The sequence below is a fragment of the Equus quagga genome, unplaced genomic scaffold (assembly GCF_021613505.1).
Source record: "Equus quagga isolate Etosha38 unplaced genomic scaffold, UCLA_HA_Equagga_1.0 205_RagTag, whole genome shotgun sequence".
NCBI lineage: Eukaryota > Metazoa > Chordata > Mammalia > Perissodactyla > Equidae > Equus > Equus quagga.
In genome coordinates this window covers 981,355-989,800 of record NW_025798762.1, presented here as the reverse complement: position 1 = coordinate 989,800, position 8,446 = coordinate 981,355, and the positions used below count along the sequence as shown (strand labels likewise).

Sequence of the window (8,446 nt, the reverse complement as noted above, 5' to 3'; positions counted from 1 at the left end):
AACAAGATTTTATGAAGCAGAAAGGGTAAATTATATACTCTGACATCTTGAATTAGCTACTCATTTGCTTTTATCTTTATTTTTCATTGTTTTGACTGTATATTTTTAAAAATTCATATAAATCTGTCTATCTTGTTTGTAGTTTCTTCGTATTTTCTGTAGCTTTTATTAGCAATATTTTGCCCTCTCTAATAATACACAGTATTTTCTGACTATTAATTTAAATTATTTCAAGCTTTGACCAATGTTTTTCTCTTCCTATTTGCTGATGAAAAACACAATGGGCAAAGATATAAACAATAATTATGAGTGTATGATTTACCAACCCCCACTTGAAGGAGAAATGATGGAGTCCTAGCGGGTATTGTGTAATGAACAAAAGGTAGGACCAAAGTGATGTGGACCTGGGATTTAAGTAGATTGTACTATAACAAGAACACAATTAAAGTATTTATGGGACATCGCAACCCTATACTTCTCCCAACTAGCATGAGTTATAAGCAGTGAAATAAACTAAATATTAAGAAAGATCTGTCTTGGCATTGCTTCCTAGAAGGAAACTTCAGAGATAGGAAATGATGGCACCCATTCCCTAGCTTCACCTGTAAACTGGCTCAGGTTTTTGCTAATTTGCTGGTATTTTTTATCTTTCTATTCCTACCTTTTACCAAAATAGGTCAAACAAATCTAAAGGAGAGTCATTATATCAACCATACAGGATTTTTTTGTGACATTCTGACTGTGAAATTTTGAATTCTCTCAAACTTTCTGTGGAAATATAATGAATATGTTCAATTCAATCTATTTATGACATGACTTTTTCTATGTCCAATATTGTGACATCTTTTAAATTTTTCCTTTGGACACTTTTTTTATAAAAGTAAATGTTGTGCTCACTTAAGCAGCACTTATACTAAAATTAGAATGATACAGAGAAGATTAGCATGGCCCCTGTGCAAGGATGACACACAAATTTGTGAAGCATTCCTTATTTTTAGGGAAAAAGGGGAAGAGAGCTTGTTCAAAGAAACAATAGCTGAGAACTTCCCGAACATGGAGAAGGAGTGGAAATTACAAGCAAATGAAGGCAATAGAACTCCTAATTACATCAATGTAAAAAGACCTTCCCCAAGGCATATATTAGTGAAACTGGCAAAAGTCAATGACAAAGAAAAAATATTAATGGCAGCAAGGCAGAAGAAAATAACCTACAAAGGAAACCCTATCATGCTATCAGCAGATATCTCAGCAGAAACCCTACAGGTTAGGAGAGAGCAGAATGATATATTTAAAATTATGAACAACACAATCTTTCAGTGAAGAATATTATATCTGGCAAAAATATCCTTCAGATATGACAGAGAAATAAAAACTTTCCCAGATAAACAAAAGCTGAGGTTGTTCATTGCCAAAAACCCCACCCCTTACAAGAAATGATCAAGAAGGACCTCATACCCGCATAAAAAAAGAAGAAAGGGGTTACAAAGCCTTGAGCAAGGCACACGAAATCAGAAAATTGCAACTGTCTATTAGAACAGATTAGCAAACAGTTAATTATAACATTTAAGATAAAGGGAAGGAAAACATGAAAAATAAATATAACCACTTCATTTTAACCACAATTCACAACACATAATGGAAAAAGTTGTGACAACAACTTAGAAGGAGAAGAGGAAAGGAACGAAACCTGATTGGACTAAGGGAATATGAGGCTATCAGAGAATGGTCTGTCTCACTTAAGAGATCTTTTATAAACACCTCACGGTAACTATTAAACAAAAAACCAGAACAGAGACATAAATGAAAAATAAAGAGAAAACCATCATAGAGAGCCATCAAGCTGAATTGGCAGTCTGAAATACATGAGACAGGGAACAAGGCAAACACAGAACAACAAGAAAACAAGTGATAAAATGGCAGCATTAAGCCCTCATATATCAATAATCACTGTAACTGTAAATGAATTGAATTACCCAATCAAAAGACACAGTGTGGCTGGATAGATTAAACAACAAGACCCAACAATTTGCTGCCTCCAGGAAACACATCTCAGCTCTAAAGACAAACGTAGGCTTAGAGTGAAGGGATGGAAGATGATACTCCAAGCTAATGGCAAAGAAAAGAAAGCAGGTGTTGCCATACTTAGAAAAAGTAGACTTAAAGTTAAAAAAGACAACGAGATACAAAGAGGGGCAGTAGATAATGATAAAAAGGGAAGTTTGCCAAGAGGACATAACACTTATAAATATATATGCACCCAACACAGGAGCACCAAAGTACATAAAGCAACTATTGATTGACCTAAAAGGATACATTAACAGTGACCCAATAATCATCAGGGACCTTAACACACCACTGTCATCAATGGATAAATCAACCAGACAGAAAGTCAAGAAGGAAATAGTGGAACTAAACAAAAAAACTGGACCAGATGGACTTAAGAGATATATACAGAACACTACATTAAAAGTCAGCAGAATACACATTATTCTCAAGTGTACATGAAACATCCTCAAAGATAAACTATATGTTGGGAAACAAGGCAAGCCTCAACAAATTTAAGAAGACTGAAATCATATCAAGCATCATTTCCAACCATAATGCTATGAAACCAGAAATCAATTACAAGAAAAAAGCTGAGAAAGTGAAAAACATGTGGAGACTAAACAACATGCTAGTGAACAACAAATGGATCATTGAAGAGATTAAAGGAGAAATCAAAGAAAATCTGGAGACAAATGAAAATGAAAATACACCATACCAACTAATATGCGATGCAGCAAAAGTGGTCCTAAAAGGGAAATTCATAGCGATACAGGCCCACCTCAAGAAACAAGAAAAATCTCGAATACTTAAACTACACCTAACAGAACTATAATAAGAAGAAGAAGGCCCAAAGTCAGCAGAAGGAGGGAAATAATAAAAATGAGAACAAAAATAAATGGAATTGAAACCAAAAAAAAAAATAAGTACAAAAGATCAATGAAACTAAGAGCTGGTTCTTTGAGAGATAAGCAAAATTGACAATCCATGGCCAAGTCCTATCCAATGAAAACTATAAGATATTATTGAAAGAAATTTAACATGACATAAAGAAATGGAAAGATACTCCATGCACATGGATTGGAAGAATAAACATAGTTAAAATGTCTGTACTACCTAAAGCAATCTACAGATTCAATGCAATCTCAGTTAGAATCCCAATGACATTCTTCATGGAAATAGAACAAAGAATCCTAAAATTCATACGGGGCAACAAAAGACCACAAACAGATAAAGCAATCCTGAGAAAACAGAACAAAGCTGGAGGTATCACAATCCCTAACTTCAAAATATACTACAAACCTATAGTAATCAAAATAGTGTGGTACTGGTACAAAAACATACACACAAATCAATGGAACAGAATTGAAAGCCCAGAAATAAAACCACGCAAATATGTACAGCTAATCTTCAACAAAGGAGCTAAGAACATACAAGGGAGAAAGGAAAGTCTCTTCAACAAACAGTGTTGGGAAAACTGGACAGCCATATGTAAAAGAATGCAGGCAGACCATTTTCTTTCACCACACACAAAAATTAAGTCAAAATCAATTAAAGACTGGAAGGTAAGACATGAAACCATAAAACTCCTGGAAGAAAATACCGGCAGTACACTCTTTGACATTGGTCTTAGAAGGACCTTTTTGAATATCATATCTATTCAGGCAAGAGAAACAAAATAAAAAATAAACAAATGGGACTTCATCAGACTAAAGAGCTTCTGCAAGGCAAAGGAAACCAGGAACGAAATGAAAAAACAACCCACCAACTGGGAAAAATATCTGACAAGGGGTTAATCCCCAAAATATATAAAGAACTCATACAACTCAACCAAAAAAACCCCAAATAACTGATCAAAAAATGGGCAGAGGATATGAACAGACATTTTTCCAAAGAAGACATACAGATGGCCAATAGGCACATGAAAAGATGTTCAACACCGCTAATCATCAGGGAAATGCAAATCAAAACTAGAATGAGATTTCACCTTCATCTGTTAGAATGGCTATTATTACCAAGACAAAAAACAACAAATGTTGGAGGGGATATGAAAGAAAGCAAACTGGTACAGCCACTATGGAAATCAGTATGGAGATTTCTCAAAAAATTAGAAATACCATACCACCCAGCTATTCCACTGCTGGATATTATCCAAGGAACTTGAAATCAACAATTCAAAGAGACTTATGCACCCCTATGTTCATTGCAGCATTATTCACAATAGCCAGGACATGGAAGCCACCCAAGTGCCCATCAACAGATGAATGGATAAAGAAGATGTGGTATATATGTGTGTATGTATATATATATATACATATACAGACACACACACACAATGGAATACTCCTCAGCCATAAAAAGATAACATCATCACATTTGAAACAACATGGATGGAACTTGAGGGTATAATGTTAAGTGAGATAAGCCAGACAGAGAAAGACAAACACCATATGATTTCACTCATGTGGAAGATAAACGAATACATGGACAAAGAGAACAGATTAGTGGTTACCAGAGGGGAAGGAGGTTGGAGGGGTCAGCATAAGGGGTAAAGGGGCATGTATATGGTGACTGACAAATAACAATGTACAACTGAAATCTCACAATGTTATAAACTATTATGACATCAATTAGAAAAAGAACCTAAGTGTTTAGTTTAATTTGGTTCATGTGTGGCACATTAAAAATTGCATGTTATAGTTAGTTTTTTTTTTACTAAGACTATTTTTTAGAGCAGTTTAATGTTGACAGCAAAATTGAGGGGAAGGTACAGAGATTTCCCACATACCTTCTGTCCCCACACATAGTTTTATTGTTGTTGTTGTTGCTATTGCTGCGGAATATTTGCCCTGAACTAACATTGTTGCCAATCTTCCTATTTTCGCTTGGGGATGAGTCACCTGAAGCTAACATCTGTGCCAGTCTTCCTCTATTTTGTATGTGGGTCACCGCCACAGCACAGCCACCAACAAGTGGTGTAGGTCCACACGCAGGAACCAAACACGGGCTGCTGAAGCAGAGCATGCTGAACTTAACCACTAGGGCACAGGGCCGGTCCCTCAACACATGGGTTTTTCAAGCCTGTCTAACAATCCTTGTTTTCTCTTTGCCACTTCTGCCCTCTCCCACCCCCATATAAGAGATCTTTACTCAATTACACATATAATAAGTGCTATTCTCAGATTCGCTTCTGCGATTTTCCTTCATTCTTTCTGGTTTCAGTTTCTTTTGGTTTTTTGTCTTTATGGGTTTCATTTTTGTAAAATGCAGATTATCTTGTAAACTTTAATAAACTTAAAAATGAAAACATTTCTATTATTTAAGCCTAGTTGAAACGAAATTCTGCAGATCATGAATATCATAAATGAGACAATATCTGTTATCCAGTCACACAGATAATTTCCAACTGCATCCTAGAGTTTGAGATGTACAATGGAAAGCTCATTGCTGATGAATAATAATAAAATACTTTAGTTTACATTATGCATTTTCTTTATCAAACACAATGGCTTCTTTTGCTTGCCATTTACAGTCAACAATTACATAGACATTTAGATTTTCATTTTCCTTAAGTATTGTCGAAGTACAACATCATTCATATATTCTTTCTCTTTCCCTTTCCTTATCTACTCCTAACTTTGTCCAAAGTGCTCTTCCTCCTTTTGTCTTTCATGATCCTATGTCCTAATCAGTTGTGCAAGCCAGAGTATGTAAATTATTCTTGACTCCTTCCATTTCCTAAGTCACAACATTTAATTAATCAATGAGACCTCTGTACCATTCAAATCCATCCACTGTCAGGTTCATTGATTTTAAGTTCATACCACCATTTTTTCTCGTTTTCCGAATCCCTGAGAGGTTTCTTGCATTATTCCTCCATAAATAATTTCTCACCTTGCACCTATAGACTTTTTTTTCTTTCTGAATTATTTTAAGACATAACTAAAATATATTAACTATAAATAAAACTGTTTTCCCAAATGAATAGCCATACAGACTTAATCAAGTGGGTTTATCATGTTTGTATTCACGGATTTCATTATGTCTTTTTTACTCCTGCACAATTGTAATGTTCAGATATGAGTACACTTATGCTAGCAATTATTTTTATTAAGGTTGAAGTATCCTGTGTAATAGAATCAAACATTAATATATGGCAAATGTGTTCATATATGCATTTACTAAACACATTTTCAAAACTGTCAAGTAGAATTCATTTCATTCTTAAAAGATTCATGAATATTTATTTTTTAATATATCACAATAAATTGAAACTGTCATTAAATTCTGGGGTATTTCAGAATCAGCTCCATGGTGATATTACATTCAGAGATAATTTAGAAATAAAAATAAATATGATATATTTTCTAGAGAATTATGCATGATACCCTTGCTCACAATGTATAAGAAAATATTACAGGAGCTAAACTATCAAGAATAATGATAAGACGGGAGGTGAGAATAAAATAAAAATTATTAATTATGCATATCTCTTCAGCTTTAGAAGATTATTGCTTATGAATTCTTATGAACTGTTGGCATCAGGATATATTTCTTAATTATTCAAATTTGCAGGAATAAAAAAATGAACTAATATAACCCATTTCCTATTTAATGAGTTATATTGATTTCCAATTTTTTTATAACATAAAAATTATAATATTGGAAATTATCATTGCTCTTGCGATTTTAACTGTATTTGTACATTCTATCAAGACTATTAATCCTATATTGTCTTAATAAACTGAACTTGAAAATCTATTTTGAAGATTTTCCTATAAAATTAGGATCTATGAGGAAAAAGCATATTTTTCAGTTTTCTGAACACTAATTTAGTCCTGTAAGTTCAATGTCCCTTCCTCCATGTAATTTTACCTAGTGGAATAGATAAATTTGAGAACTTGGCTTATTTATAAAAGAAAATATACAAGAATCATCTTTCCAACTTCTTGGAGATTAATATTAAGTGAATATCTACAAAAAATCTAGTTCAACCACAACAAAAATTTACCCAGAATGAAGTACTATAGAGAAGACAATTACAAAGAAAGAGAATCCCAGAGATCAACTGCTTTTTTACAGAGAAGCAAAAGCAATTTAAATAAGAAAGGATAGCCTCTTCAACAAATGGAGCTAGAACAGTTGCACCTCCACATGCAAAAAGAAAAATCTAAAGGCAAACCTTACACCTTTCACAAAATTAATTCAAAACGGATCATAGACAAAAAACGTAAGATACAAAAGTATAAAACTCCTAGAGGCTAGGAGAAAATCTAGTTAACAGAGGGTTTGGTGATGACTTCTTAGGTATAGCACCAAGCATGATCCATGAGGGAAAAAAATTGATAAGTTGAAATTTAATAAAATTAAACAGTTTTCCCACTGTAAAAGACACTGTTAAGAGAATGAAAAGACAAGCCACAGGCTGGGAGAAAATATTTGCAAAACACATATCTGATAAAGGATTGGTATCCAAAAAATTCAATAATATACAAAATATACAAAAAACCCCACTTCAATACCCCAATTAAAAAATGGACAAAAGCAGTAGTTGCCGTAGTAGTATCTCATTGTGGTTTTAATTTGCATTTTCTTAATGACTCATCATGTTGATCTGTGTTGCTTTGAATCTGCCTCAGGTACACACGGTTTCAGAGTCAGCCATTGATTTTATCAGAATTTATACATAGAATTTGGAGCTCCTTATCTCTGCATTTTCAGATGTACTATTTTCATTGGATTTTCTTTCATATTTGCTATTCCTCTGCTGATATTTCCTATATTTTCACTCATTATAAGCATATTCCCCTTCACTTCAATGAACATAGTCAGGTAGTTGTTTTAATGTCTTGGTCTGAAAATTGCAGCACTTGAGTTAATTAGCAATTGCAGTTTGTTGATTGTTTATTCTTTGGCATTATATCACATTTTCCTGACTGTTGAATAATTTGATTTTGTCCTGAGCATTGTAAATAGTATGCTGGGTACATTACAGATTCCGTTATATTGCCCCAAAGAATACTAACGTTTTGTCTTAGCTTGTTAGACTTAAATTGCCGACTCTCATACCTGTATTGAGTGGCAGCTCAGATTTCCACTCAGTTCCTTAGTCTTTGGTCACAAGTTGTGTGTTCAGTTTGACCTTCCTGTGCCTTGTTCAGGGATCATTCAGTGACATGGACTGAGTTTATAAAAGAATCAAGAGTTTTCTCCCAGTTTTGTCCTTTCTGGTGACTTCTTCCTCATTTTGCAGCTGCTCTGATTTTCTGGAGCTCCTTCACTTGGCTCCTCCAGCTTGAAAGAGTTCACATTTTTCTATTACGCTTTTGGAACCTCGTGCTGCCAGTTTTGCAACCATAGCAAGAATCACTCTATGTTGAGTGATACTCCAAATTTTGCCCCC

At 34.1% G+C, this 8,446-nt stretch overlaps 1 non-coding gene across 1 annotated transcript; it reads left to right on the top strand.

Moving 5' to 3' along the window:
* The first annotated feature begins 889 nt into the window (after nt 1-889).
* LOC124233568 (U6 spliceosomal RNA) lies at nt 890-996 on the top strand. Its single transcript, XR_006887095.1, has one exon. It is a non-coding gene; the product is annotated as a U6 spliceosomal RNA (small nuclear RNA).
* The last annotated feature ends 7,450 nt before the right edge of the window (nt 997-8,446 follow it).